Genomic DNA, 15123 nt, shown 5'->3' with positions numbered 1-15123 from the left:
GTTTGAATCCCCAAAAACCCTTAGAAATATAAATAAGAAGGACATATGCTTTATTCATTTATTTATTTCCGGCATCTTGTACACGAATACATTTACATATTTGTATTTTTGTTTCTGTTAATGTTTTGTATTTGTCTGTTTCCTTTAGAGGAGGCGGTGTTATCAGCCACCAACAACAACAAGATATAATAACACTGGTTTTAATTTCACAAATCTACAATTTCCGTTTAATCACATTTTTGGGAAGTGTAAAAATCCTAAGAACCTCAATCATACCATGCGATTTTTCATTTCCCCCATCATCATCATCATCGTTGTCATTGATGCCGCGCCATTGCCACCATTATCCACATCCGTTATAATTTAAATAACGGGAAATCTGTTTGAATTTTATTTCACCAAACAAAATCATCCGTTTTTTTTATTTTCTCTGTGTAAAAGTCACTGTGTGTGGGTGATGGATGGTTGGTTGGTTGTTTTGTTTGAATGAATGGAACCTTTTTAAGTGTGATGAAATTGGTTTTTGAGGTTTTTAAAGTTGTTATTTTTGATTTTTAATTTTGGTTAAGGGCTCACAGTTTTGAGGAATTTAAACCTAAAATGGCTTGAGAGGGTTTTTATTGGTAACACACTGGGATTCGTTCAAAAATGTTAATACTAGGCTTTGTCAAGTCCTCGACTTTTTGAAGTTCCCGAATCTTAAAACAGGCATCTGTCAGTTCACTGCTGTCAAAATATGAACAAGCTACGTCATTTAGTTTGTGTTTGACAGCCATTGATAGCAGACTACCTCGTGACTTGAGGAGAAATTGGAAAAGGTGAATTTCGTCAGTTCATTAATATTATTTTTTGCGGAAAAAAACCATCACTCAAAGCAAGGCTATGCTTGATAAATACTATGGGAACTCTGCACCATTAATTTCAAAGGTAAACAAGTGGTTTACTGAATTTCGTTGTGGACGCACAAGCAGGAGGTTGGCGAATGTTCTGGACGCCCAGTTCAAGTCTCTACACCCGAAACAATTGAAAAAAATCACGATATGGTGTAGGCCGATCGGAAATGGAAAGTACGTGAGACATTGCCCTATTCTCGGGATTTTGCCCCAAGTGACTATTTCTTGTTTCCGAACCTAAAAAATGTCTCAGCAAAAAGATATTTGATTCCAATAATGAAATCAACTCACAAAAAATTCCTGGTTTGATGATCTCAACAAATCTTATTTTTTGGAAGGGATAAAAACGTTGGACAATAGACCCCAAAAGAGACTATGTTGAAGAATAAAATAATTTTTTATCCCAAAACCAGTGTTTCATTCAAAAAAACAACGACTCGACCCACACTCGAACAAAGGTATTTTTAAAACTACTGGTGCGATTGAAAGATATTGTATTTGAAAATTATTGTTATTGCAAATCCATCACAAATCTGTTTTTTTGGATTTCTCAACTCCGATTTTAACGATTTCACAGTTAACATAAAAATGCCGTTATGAAAATAAAAGCAAATATCGCTACCGCTATATTTTAATCATTTCGAATAGGTGGTAGCCAAACTTGCTTTAAATTAAGCGAACTTTGATTTTGATCAAAAACAATAACAACAGTTTTTTTTGTTGGGGTGACTTTAAAATAAATATGTATTTTTATAATAAACTCAATTTTATTTACATTTGTAATCTAGTGCCCCTCTCCCCGTTTGAAGTTTAAGCAACAACTAACTTTAAACAAAAATTTTTGAACATAAATCAAAATGTCAAATTTTCCAATGAATTACAGAACACCACTTCAACCCCAACATCACTACATTTATCATCCATTCAGCGTTTTTACTCCTACACATTTATTATTGTTCACTACATATGTTCCTTAGGCTGGTCCTTATTTTGTTCTTTTTATACCCTTCATCTTCGTGAGAAGGGTATATATAAGTTTGTCATTCCGTTTGTAACTTCTACATTTTTAATTTCCGACCCTATAAAGTATATATTCTGTATCCTTATAGATAGCGGAGTCGATTAAGCCATGTCTGTCTGTCTGTTGAAATCAATTTTCTGAAGCATGCTTTCGAGAGTTTGCTATTTAAAATCAGCAAAATCGGTCCACAAATGGCTGAGATATGAGGAAAAAACCAGGACAACCTCGATTTTTGACCTATTTTTAACCTATATCTGGATTACTGTGTCATTAATATAGACAATATGGATATCTAATGATAGACCTTTGCAACGACGTATATAAGTTGGACCTACAGGGTCAAAATCGGAAAAAATATTTTTTAACCCAAATTTTTTTTTCACCAAAAATTCTTTTTTTTTTAAATTAAAAAAAAAATTTTATTTTAAAAAAAAAAAAAATTTAATTTAAAAGAAACAATCCGAAATTTTTTTTTCCAAAAAATTAAAAAAACTGAAAAAAATGTTCACCTAAAAATATTTAAATTTTTTATTTTGAAGTATAATTTGGTGAAGGGTATATAAGATTCGACACCGAATATAGCTATCTTACTTGTTTAATTTACAATACTCCATAATCATCTCAAAACCAAATCCTTAATGTCCTTAATCAAAACATGAGCAAAAAAAATGATGGGAACATTTAGACGTTGCTCATTATATTTGATATTTCGATCTATGTATTAAAAATTTTTAATATTTCTTAGTGTCGAGGTCTAATTTTGACCTTACAAATAAAAGTGTTAATCATGTCCTAGAAATTTAAAATTATAAAATCGTAAATAAACAACCCATGTGCATGACATCAAAAAATTAATTATTAGAAAAGTTACGAATTTATTTTTTAAGAATTAATTTTAACAAATGTGTGACCAAAAACTAAATATCATTGAAATCCGGAAATTTCAATTCGGTCCCCACAAGAACTATTTTCAATTAGAATTTGTTTTTCAACATTAAATTTTTAAAACTTAGTAACTCGAAATTTGAAATTAAATTAGCAACCTCTAATCGTCATTCGCTGTTGCTCAAATGTTCTGCATTTGGTTTTGAGATGACCGAGAACATCATAAAAGGGCAGAATAAGTGTCGCCCTAATGTACATACGCAGTTGTGCTTATGTACGTGTGTATAAGTTTAACAAATATTTATTTTATCCTGCAGCTAAATATTGAAAAATAAAATTGAGTGTTTTTATCCTGATAGCATTGTGTCCTTAACATACATATGGCCATTTATTTATCTTTGTCGACTGTGTGAGTTTATAAGTATTTATAGTTAAGTCAAACGGAAATCCATTTAAATTAAATGCCATTTAAACCCTTAAATAATAATAAAAAAATAGAATTAAATAGAATTATAATTACCACAAGCTCTCAAGGACATTTATAGATTATTTGTTGAGTTAAACAAACATTTGTTGTTATCTAAACTAATTGTTTAATAAGTTCATTATTAATAAGTGAAAGTTTAAGTTGACAACTAATAGGAATTGTTTTCAGTTTTTCTTTAAAATTTCTTGGTTCTTAAATTATTAAATATCTTCCTACTAAGTATACTTTGCTTCTTTTTTGGCCAAGGAAATATGTGTTTTAAACTTATCAATACAGAAATATTGAGAATATTGATCGAAGAACAATCAGTGCGTAAAGAATTCAAACCCAATCAACTATCATTCCACTCTACTAGACATATCCTAAAAGCTCTTAGAGTTTGTTAGGAAGAAACAAACGAAAAAAAAATAGAAAAATATACACACTCATATACATAAATTAAATATTGTTATGGAAATGGAAATTTCTTAGATATTTTGAAAATATTTTAAGAATTTCGGTTTTATATTTAAAGCTAATTCGGGGGAAAAGTTGCCTCAGCAACTTTTCATTGATCTAATTGATTTCTCACGAGATTCACAACGAACCCCTAACCGAATTTGTTGCCAATCGAATGATTCATTTTAATTTGTTTCTATCAACAGAAAGTCAGTTGATAAATATGAAATTCGGTTGAAGCAATCAATGTTTTGTTTTCGCTTCTATAATTTTGTAACCACAACTGTAAAATTCATTAACTAAGGTGGAATTATTCGATTGGCAACAAATTTGGTTGCTATTACGAATCAGTATTCTCTATGAATGCTTAGGAAATTGTGTCTTATTTTCAGATCTTTATCAAATATTCCTATTTTGAGACGAGTGTAATTTGTATTATTGGTGAAGGATACACAAAGGACATAGTGAGGGATAGGTTTCCGGTTCGGTTAAGTAGTTAGGATAATTTTTCTTCTCTCTTGAAATGCCTCATTTTTACAAAGTTTATTTATTTCTGAATTTCGAATATTTCCTAAAAAATTACAAACATTTTTGCTGGAGTGTAATATTGAACGTTTGTATGGATATTTAGAAAACCATTTAGTTTCGTATAGAGGACGTTTTTGTATTTCTAGCAAACTCACATAAATCTTAAACCAACAATATTTACAACTCTTTAGGCCACTTTAACGATATGAGGCATTTTAAAGACATGACTCTGCATGAATTCAAAGAATTTTACTTCGCTCTTTAAAGGCACTTGGAGTTGGTTTGTTTTTTCTTTTAATTTGCCCCTGCTTCGGTACTCTGCCTTTTGGATGAAGAGTTTGTTAATTTGAAAAGGTCTTCTTCTGTTTTTAGTTTTAATCACTTGCAACAAGCTTGTACAACACACTTACACTTGAATGCATTACGATGCATTTAATTGAGTTAGTGGGCTTAGTTTTTTTTCCCTGCAGTTCTAGCTAAGTGTCTCAAACTAGTGATTTTATCCTTTTTTGGGCCCAGCACTGGTTACAGCATTAGTGATATGTGACTAGTTATGTTAACGCGTCCGTATCTCAGGCAGAAGATAATTGACCCTACTTAAATTTCAAAAACTCCACATTACAAAAGAACACTTATAGACAATTGTCTCTCTAATACATTATAAAGTTATTACACTCTAAATTACTTAGAGACATTAAAAGGACGACTGACTTTACGCTAGATTACCTGGGATGCAATGTAACAAATGGACTTATCTCTGCATTATATAGTGCACATTTGGTGGAAATTTTCAAAAAATTTAAAAAATATTGGTTTTATTTAGAATTGACCGTTGTTAGCTATGACCTTTTCCCATCTTTCAACATATGGGCAATTCTACGAGTATCGCTACCACGATCGAAAACACAAAAACCCTTTAAACTTTTTTCAAGATGATTTGAATAGAAGAAAATAATAAAATGTTACTATTTGAAAGTATTTAGATCATATTACAACATTTTAAAGAAAAAAATAATAGTTTAAACTGACTATATTTAATTTTAATGTTTTAGGAATGTTTTAGGCTAAAATTGCGGCGACAACTAGGCTCCCAATCAGCTTGTAGTATGAAATGAATTTGACTCTGATTGTTTTTTTGCTATTGTCAAATTGTTTGTTGAAACCGAATGTATACTTTCTATTATTTTTTTTAGTTTTTTGTATACATATTTTTTCAGAATATATATTGTTTTATTACAAGAAGAAAATCTGTCACGTACGGTATGTCACGTACTATATTAAATTTAATTTATTATAAAATAATCCAAAGATTGTTTTTATTTAAATATGACGGATTGTAAAGGAAAAATATTTCGTTTAGTGTAAGAAATTAAAAGAAAACATAACGTCTCTCACGATTCGAATATCTTCGCATATTTCTACATGTACCTCAAAATGACTTCCGTTTTATGTCACGTGCGATATACCCTTATTTCGCTCAATATTTTAGACATCAATATTTCGAAAGAACTTTTTATTATTTTAAAATATAGTACCCTCTGAATGGAACATAAAGACCAAATTATTTTTCAGATACTCTTACTTTTGCAAAATCTATTCCACTCTATAGGCGTACCAATGTCACGTACGATGATATGGAATTGCCCATATGTAATTTGGCTGGTTGGCCGGGCTTCACATATGATCTCTTAAACTTCGGGTTATCGTAATGGATCCATTTGTAATCGCATGTAATGATTCAGTGAATTGATTTTCTTTTATAGCGTTCAAGCATCGTTTCGGACATGCAAAATCGTCTCTCGGCTCAAATTCGTATGGTACCTAATTTTCGTACTTTCGAATGAATCTTAGTGCTTGCAAACGTTTTGAAAATGCTGTTCGAGGAGTTCCTAATGATTTTGCAAGCTCGTTGAGTTTTTCAAAGCCCAAAAATAACTTACATATATGATTGATACATCAGCATATATGATATAGTCACGGTTCAGGTGCTATTTAAATTCGGAAATTTGAATTTTTGATCACTAACAATTTTTGAACTTGGGAGCATCGATAATGTAATAAGACACCAGAGAAAATTACTGTCTAAAGGGGATACTTTGACTTTGTTTGTATTCAATATAGAACTGCTGGGTTGGGTTTATTTGTTTTTTTGTTGCTGTTTTCTAAATTGCTCATCTGTGTGAACTGCAAAGTGTTTGCTTATGTATTGACCACAACTGTAACCACAACAATAATCGTATGTGTCTACAACAGAGTTGTTTGCTGAATTATAGTTTGTTTTGCTAATATTTTTTAAAAGTTTATTTACAAACCAACCTACTACTACAAGATAAAGATAAAACTTGTAAATAAATACATAAATAAATAAATAGAAACAAGTGCGAGAGCTATATTCGATTGTGCTGAATTTGCATCAAAGTATACTTTAAGTCTTAAAGTATAATTTGGTGAAAATTCATAAAGTTTAAGATAAAAGATTACAAACAATTTGCTTTTAAAAAAATTTGTTTCCCAACTGAACCAGGACTATAGCGGATATATTGATGTATCAATCATTTATCCAAGTTATTTGTGGACTTTGGAGAGTTGATTTCAACAGACAGACGGACATTGCTACATCGTCTCTTCTATATGGGGTACCAAATGAAAAATAAAGAAATTACAAACGGAATGATAAACCTTTATATATTTACTCATGATGAAGGGTATACAAAAATACAATTTGTAATAAAATCGTTGACACAGTTAAAACGCTACAAACCAAAACAAATATATACTGAAACTTGTAATCGCTCAAATTGGCAAAAAGAGTATTGAATATAGGGTTTCTAAACTTACTTCAGCTAAGTTCAGATTAGGCAAATAATATGAAGTAATAGGAAAACAAGTTCAAGATATCTCCATATTTTTCATTTTATTCTGCTTTCAGCCACGCTTTTTTGTGTATTTAAATTAAATTTAAATGTATTTAAGTTTAAAATTAAAACAATTGGATTTTTTTACTTCAATCCAGGTTAGATTATTATAAAAAGTAAGAAAAAATAAATCAAAACATAAAAAAAACTACCCCATTTCAAGGTTTTTGTGGGGTGGTTAGTTTACTAACCACCATATTTTCAAATTACTATATTGCAGCCTGACGGCAAAGTTTTGCAAAGAAACATAAACAATGACATAAAAAAATATAATTGTTTAGCAAAATGACAATAGATGCCAATAAACTATGTTTTAAACACTATAGAAAAGGTGGTTAGTAAAGTGACCACTAAACCGCAAACAGTTAATGTTTGTTTGACATTATTTATTGCTAAATACAAAGAAAAAAATAATATATTAAGGTTTTACATCGAAATGTTCCAAATAACAAGTTTGAGATCTTTATATTTTTCCCCACTTTTCTTCAAGAGCAAACCCTAACTATAAAGTATTACCAACACATTCATCATCATCTACATTGAAATATAACTGCAAGTCAAAGCAATAATTTTATTATTAATATTTGTAGTTGTTTTTATTCTCTTTTATATTTAATTTTTATTGTATAAAATTGTGTTGGTTGCGTCGTCTGTGTTTGAGCCAGTTTATTTATTTATTTAGTATTTATTTGTTTTATTTTGTTGTGTTTTTATTAATTTTTATCGTGAAACCTTCAGAAAAGGGGGCCTGACTTTAATTGTTTATATGTGGTATATTTTTTATGAATATTTTTTCTTTGATGGTAGTTGTGGTTGCTGCTTTTAATGAGAATTGAAAGTAATGAAAAAGTAAACAACAAACATAAAAAATAAAACAAATATGAGAAAAAAAGAGTGAGTGACGTGAGGAGTTGGAAGTAAAACAATGATGACTCAGACCGCACACACTGTGTCTGTCAGATACGTTTCATGGTATACGTGAGTCGATTAATGTCAACTTTACATTTTTTGGCTATTTATTTATACGAAATTGTTGGGTTAAAACAAAGAAAAGATTTTCGTTGAAATTTGTATCTTTGGATTTTTAAGATTTATACTTGTTTCAATTTATAATGCAAAGTGGAAACTTCTTATAAATATCTTATGAGCCAACTTAATGACTTTCAGAGTTTCTGCTGATTTTGTCTTTTGTGATAATGAAAAAACTTTGACATTCCATGGGTTTATGGCAAAAATATTCAATGATAATGTCAGAATGTATATATTTTGCCAATCTAACTAAATTTCTCAGAAGTTCTTTCCAGTTATTCAGCCTATATTTCAATGTTTACGATCAATTATCAGCATAGTCAATATCCAGTATCTTGCGGACAGCGTTATCATATAGAAATATTATATTATTTGCCACTCTCCAACTGTCAAAGTTTTTTGTTGCCTAAGCCAACTCTATAATAAGACAATAAATACTATGACATCACTTTGCTATAGCCATTTACATGTTATAACAATTGTAAAATACATATTTATGCTATGACATATTTATGTTATGACATATTTATGTTATGGTATATTTATGTTATGACTCTAAACATTATTCGATTTTACTTAAATTTGCAACATTTGAATGTTAGATGACGGAGAACAATTAGGCACAATTGAACAATCCAGCAAAAACTTCATTTAAAATTTTAAATATAGCCAAGTCAAATATAAATCTGACCGTGAGATCGTGACTTCAATACCCGGTTGGGACAAAAATAGGTTGTGGTGTAGCAAACAAAAATAGTTGAAGTACGTGGGTTGAAGGACACATTAAAACAGCTTACTTTTGGGACATCGCGAATAATAAGTAGTCTAATCGTCAAATTCCCCTTATTTTTTGATCATGGATACTGCAAGAATTTTCTATTGAAAATTTAATGTCATGTTATGAACACAATTTTCATTAGACAGATTTATGTCATCTCATAACTATTCTTTCCTCATTAGAAATTCTATGACACAACAAAATTTTTATATAAATTATGTCATGAAACTAATGGAATGACATAATAGAACCAAAACAAATAAAACAAATTTATATAATGAATAATGAAACGAGAATCAAAATTTCCTTCAAGATATATTTATTTATACTACAATTTTCTCTAGATATATTTATGTCATGACAATTACAATTTTTTATCATGACAATAATTTATTTATATATATATCGTGACATGACTACAGTTTTCTGTTCAACATTATTGTGATAAAAATACTCTTTTTACTCTTCTCATGACATAAAGACAATAAATTCCTGAGGGCAATTTCATATATAACATGACTATAATTTTCTACATTTTATGTCATGATAATTTTATGTCAAGGCTTTAGAGAACTGGAGCTTTATATAAACAATTATATTATGTCTAGAATTATTAATTATATGACATCTTTAATTTTATTACTGTAATGAAATGAATATTATTTTTCTTAGATATAATTTATGTCATAACAAGACTAAAATTTATTAATATGTATTTATTTTTAGAAATAAAACCAATTGTCTATATTTTATGTCATGACTGAAATAAAAATAACTTTCTATATATAATTCTATATCACGGCATTATGACAATTCTATGTCACGAGTTCACAGTCTAACAATTATGCCATGCAAATAATTTGCTCTATTTTATTTGAGAAAAATATCTTATAGACCGATGTATATCATGATATGACTATAACACGAATATATAGACAATTTTATGTTTGTATATGACTAAAAAATTTATGTCATGACATGGCCAAAATAACTATATCAATAACTATTTTAAAACTTTAACAAGGATTTTCTATATTTATTTTGATTAAATATTTATCATAACATTATAAGAAATAGGCAGTTATTGAACTGAAATATTTTCACTCAAATAGTTTCGCTAAAATCCCATAAATTCCCTTAAACATAAGATATATTTCTCTGGCCATTTCTATCAACAACTATTATTTCATTAGAATTTTTTTTACAATACATAAAGCATTCTATTACAATTTTTATACATATGTATCTCGTTGTAACCTCATTTAAACTATTCCATAATATTCATTCAAAGTCTTATTTTATATTGTCTCCTTTCTAATGACACAAAATTATCATTTCTCTGCTGCATGAGCATATGAATATAGTATTTGTTGAAAGAAAATCGTTTAAATTCTATGGCATATGACATAAGTATGAGAGAAATGGGTCTGGGTGTTCGACAAAGAACTATTTAGGCACACAAACATACTTAGTTATAAAATTTACATAGATAGATACTGAGTAATATGTTTTAAGTACATATAATAACTATAATATAATATTACTTACTATCAAAATAGCAAAGATGTAATCATCTTTAAACATTACGTCAAATGTCATTTGCATTCTCATTTATAACGTAAGTAAGTGTATGTTGCAATATAGTGTAATGTAATGAGCAGAATATGTCATCTTTATGTCATAAAAATAAACACAGCAAGTAGGTGCAGGAAAATGAACTTAAATGAAGCTGTTTATTTTCAAAACATTATACTTATAGAGGAGAAAAAAGTAATTTATTTTATACAAACAATTTGTTATATTATGTTTTTCTGAAAATACACTTTCCTTTATGAAATGGTTGTCATGACATGAGATGAAATGTTTCTATAGAGATATTTTTGTTATGATATGAGCTGAAATTTTCCTTAGAGAAATTTTAAACATGAGATGAAATAATTTTATAAGGAAATGTTTGTCATGACACGAGAAGAATTTTTCTTAGATACATTTTTGTTATGACATGAGAAAACTTTGTCTAATGAGACATTTTTGTTATGACATGGGATGAATTTTTCTTTAGTCTATATTTAAATGTAAAATATTTGCCATACAAATACGAAGTATTTTGCTTTTGAAAAATGTTTGTCATGCTATGAAATGAACTTTTCTTTAGTCTTTTTTTGTCATAATATGATCAAATTTTTCTTTAGATATATTAAAAAAAAATATTATTTTGGAAAAATGCTTATCATGACATGATATTTGGATACATTTGTCATGACATGAGGTGGCAATATTCTATTTACATATTTTAGACATGAGATGAAATTATTTTAGAAAGAAATGTTTGTCTTGACATGTAAAGAAGTTTTCTTTAGAGACATTTTTGTCATGACATGAAAAATTTTTTTTAAAATAATATTTCTTTAGAGCATTTTTGTCATTACATGAGAAGAATTTTTCTTTAGAGCTATTTTTGTCATTACATGAGATTAAATTCTTCTATAGTGAAATTTAAGATGCATTTTTCTTTACAAAAATTTTTGTCATATATGAAATGAACTTTTATTTAGTCTTTTTAGTCATAACATTATCAAATTTATCTTTAGATATATTTTTTATGAAAATTTTTTCTGTAAAAATTTTTGTCATGACATGATCTTTGAAGACAGTTTTGTTATGACATGAGATGGCAATATTCTAGAGATATTTTAGACATGAGGTCAAATTATTTTCTAAAGAAATGTTTGAAGAAAAACTTCTTTAGAGAAATTTTTCTTATGATATGAGAAAAATGTTTCTAAATAGAAATTTTTGTTATGACATGGGAAACATTTTTCTAAAGAGACATGTTTTTCATGACATGGGAAGAATTTTTCTTTCGAATAATATAATAATAAGAGTATAATTTTTCTTTAGAGATATTTATGTCATGCCATGAGATCAAACTTTTCTTTAGAAAAACTTTTTTGACGGATACATGATACATATTTCTTTAGATATATTTTTAAAGAAAATTTTTTCTGGGCAAGTTTTTGTCATGACATGAGATGAATTATTGTTTATGGACATTTTTGTCATAACATGATATGAATTTTTTTTAGAGAAATGTTTGTCATGATAGGAGATGACATAGGATATACATTTTCGTCATTACATGTAATGAATTTTATAATGAAATGAGAACAATTTTTCTTTACCCTATGTCTAACTATTGATACATTTTTGTCATGACAAACGTTGAAATGGTGTCAAGATAAAAATTTATCAGATATATTCTGCATTTATTAGTGTTATTGCATCGCTGTGTTAGTGCTTTAACTGAGAAGTTTGTCTTGACAGCAAACGTAATTAATTGTTATGATAAATATTTGTCAAGTCTAAACAAGAGGTTAGAGATATTTTTGTGATGACATGAGCAATATTTCTCTAGAAAGAAGAACTTATCTGTAGACAAATTTTTGTCATGACATAAAAAATTTATTTTTATTGAAAAACTTGTGTCATGTCATTAAATAGTTATTATTTTTAAAACTAAAACCCTTGTGCATGTAATTTAAGTATTTTCATTATATTGTCACTCACTGTAACTACATATGTATGTACGTATATATTTATATCTATGAATATAAATGCTTGCATGCATCCATTAAATACAATTGTCAGTTTGACTTGTGAATGAATTTTTTACCCAGTTGACTATTTCTATATTATTTTAATTTTTTGCTACAGATTTTCAGATCCAGATAAAATTAAATAAGCGCGTGTGTGTGCACTTTCGTATGCAAATTTTTACTACGTTTTAAAGAAATTTTAGTTTTATAATAGAGAAAAAATATGCAAATTTATGCACTGCTTGAATGAGATATAATTTAAAATAAATGAGATTTTTTTTAGTTTCTGCTAAAATTTGTGTTTGTTAAAGTTTAAAAGCATTTGTAAAAGTAAATGTATCACACATTGTTTTAATTCTTAAATAAGGATTTAAAAAGAGAGAAACGAATTGAAAGAATTTTGATAGAGGTCGCTTAACTTTGGAAAAATAGTAACTAGGCAATACCTACGTGTTTGATTTTAAGTTTAATTTTCATTTAATCTAAATTTATATGATTTTGGATAAAAATACACAAAATATTATGTGTTATGCATCTTTCAGCTACATGATTACCAAGTTGATGATTTAAAAATTAGAAAACGGTTTCCTGCTTTAATAATAATAGACTTATACTATTATAGTCTTTCTCATGTGATTTCACCAATTTAGAAATATTCAGCTTGAAATAATTATTTCCACATTCCTTCCGAAACTACATACAAAAAAGGCCTATTGATATAAATTATAGTGCATACAAAAAAAGACTCAAACATATATAAGAACGTGGCCAAGTAATAACACCAACAGGGGTTGACTTAAAGCAAACTATTGCTATTTTTTTTGCAAAAAGACACCCTTATAAATATCTTTGGCGAATTTTCTGCAAACAAGCTGTACCAATTTTATTAAATTTTAAGATTATTTATTCCACCCTTAATTTATGCCATTTGTCTACTTCCCTGCCTTATTTCAACACAGGCCTAAGATGATTGATTACGAGCCAAGGCATGAATACAAACCTCATATTAATGAAATACTGGCCTGAAACTGATGGCAATGTCAATAAACAGAACAGATGGTATTTTTTTTTTTTTGTTGCAAGCTGTCTACATGTTGCTATAAGATACAGAAAATGAAGCTACTTAATTTCAAACCATTTAAAGCAGTTGCAATTACGAATATCTTATGTGAGTAGCAAAGAGAGATTAAGTAGGAGTAAATGAAAAAACGAAGGACTGCAGCGAATTTTATTTGAGCTACATAGTGAAACGTCTATTAGGTAAATTATTGGCTATAACATAATAATAATTTTCTATAACAAATTTTGACAAATCGTAATATGAGAAGAATGTTTATATTGAGAAATTTCTTTCATGACATTTTCAAGCCTTGACATGAAAATAATTTTCCTATAGACATATGACACTTCTGTCATGACATGAGAAGAATTTTTCTATTAGGAAACATCTGTCATGACATATGATGACTTCGTCTATGGTAAAATTTGTATCATGAAATGATTATGGCGTAATTTGTATCATGACACGAGAAGAATTTTGATCTTGAACAATTTCTGTCATGGCATGATAAAAATCGTTCTTTAATTAATTTCCCTATAGAGAAACTTCTGTCATGACATGAAAAGAATTTTTCTATTTCAAAACTTCTTTCATTACATGAGAAGAATTTTTGTATTCAGTGGCGAATACATGACACTAGAAGAATTTTGTTCTAGAAAAATGTCTGTCATGACATGAGCAAAATTTTTCTTTACAGACATTTTTGACATGATATAAAATGTTCTCTATAGAATTATCATACATACAAATATCGGTCATGACATAAGAAGAATTTATCTATAAGAAAATGTCTGTAATGACATGAAACGAACTTGTCCATTGAGAAATTTTTCATGAAATGAAAAGTAACATTTTTATCATGAGACGAGAAGAATTCTTCTATAGAAATATATCTGTTATGACATGAGAAAAAATTGTCTATACAGAATTTTCTGTCATGAAAAGAGTTTGAATTTGTCTATAAATAAATTTTTGTCGAGACATGAGAAAAATCTTTCAATGAAAACTTTGATTTTATCTATGGAGTGATTTTTGTCATGATTTTCAATTTATTTGATTTTCAATTTAAAGAAATTGTTGACATAGAGAAATATTTGTCATGACATGACAATTGCCATGACAGTAAAGTTTATTTATGGAAAAAAATTTATATTTTTTTATATACAAAACAATTATTGTCATGACATGACATACAAATTTCTATACAAACATTTTTTGTCGTATCTTGACATACAATTTTTCGTAGAGAAATTGAAAGTATTTTTTTTTATTATTTGAAAAAAACACTCACGTTCAATTATAACAACGACAAGATTTATAAACAAACCTGAACTTGTACACATTGACCCTTAAATTGATTGTATTTATATTCTAGATACCCTCTGTCTGCGTACGTTTAACAACTTTTTTATGCACTCACACGAATGCTCTTTCATTATTGTATTTTTTGCTCCCTTATGTTTCTACTTTTATAAATATTTGCAACATCAAAG

The sequence above is a fragment of the Calliphora vicina genome, chromosome 1 (genome assembly GCF_958450345.1).
Source record: "Calliphora vicina chromosome 1, idCalVici1.1, whole genome shotgun sequence".
In the NCBI taxonomy this organism is placed as follows: Eukaryota; Metazoa; Arthropoda; class Insecta; order Diptera; family Calliphoridae; genus Calliphora; species Calliphora vicina.
The sequence above is the reverse complement of the archived record's forward strand: the minus strand, read 5'-3'. Positions refer to the sequence as shown.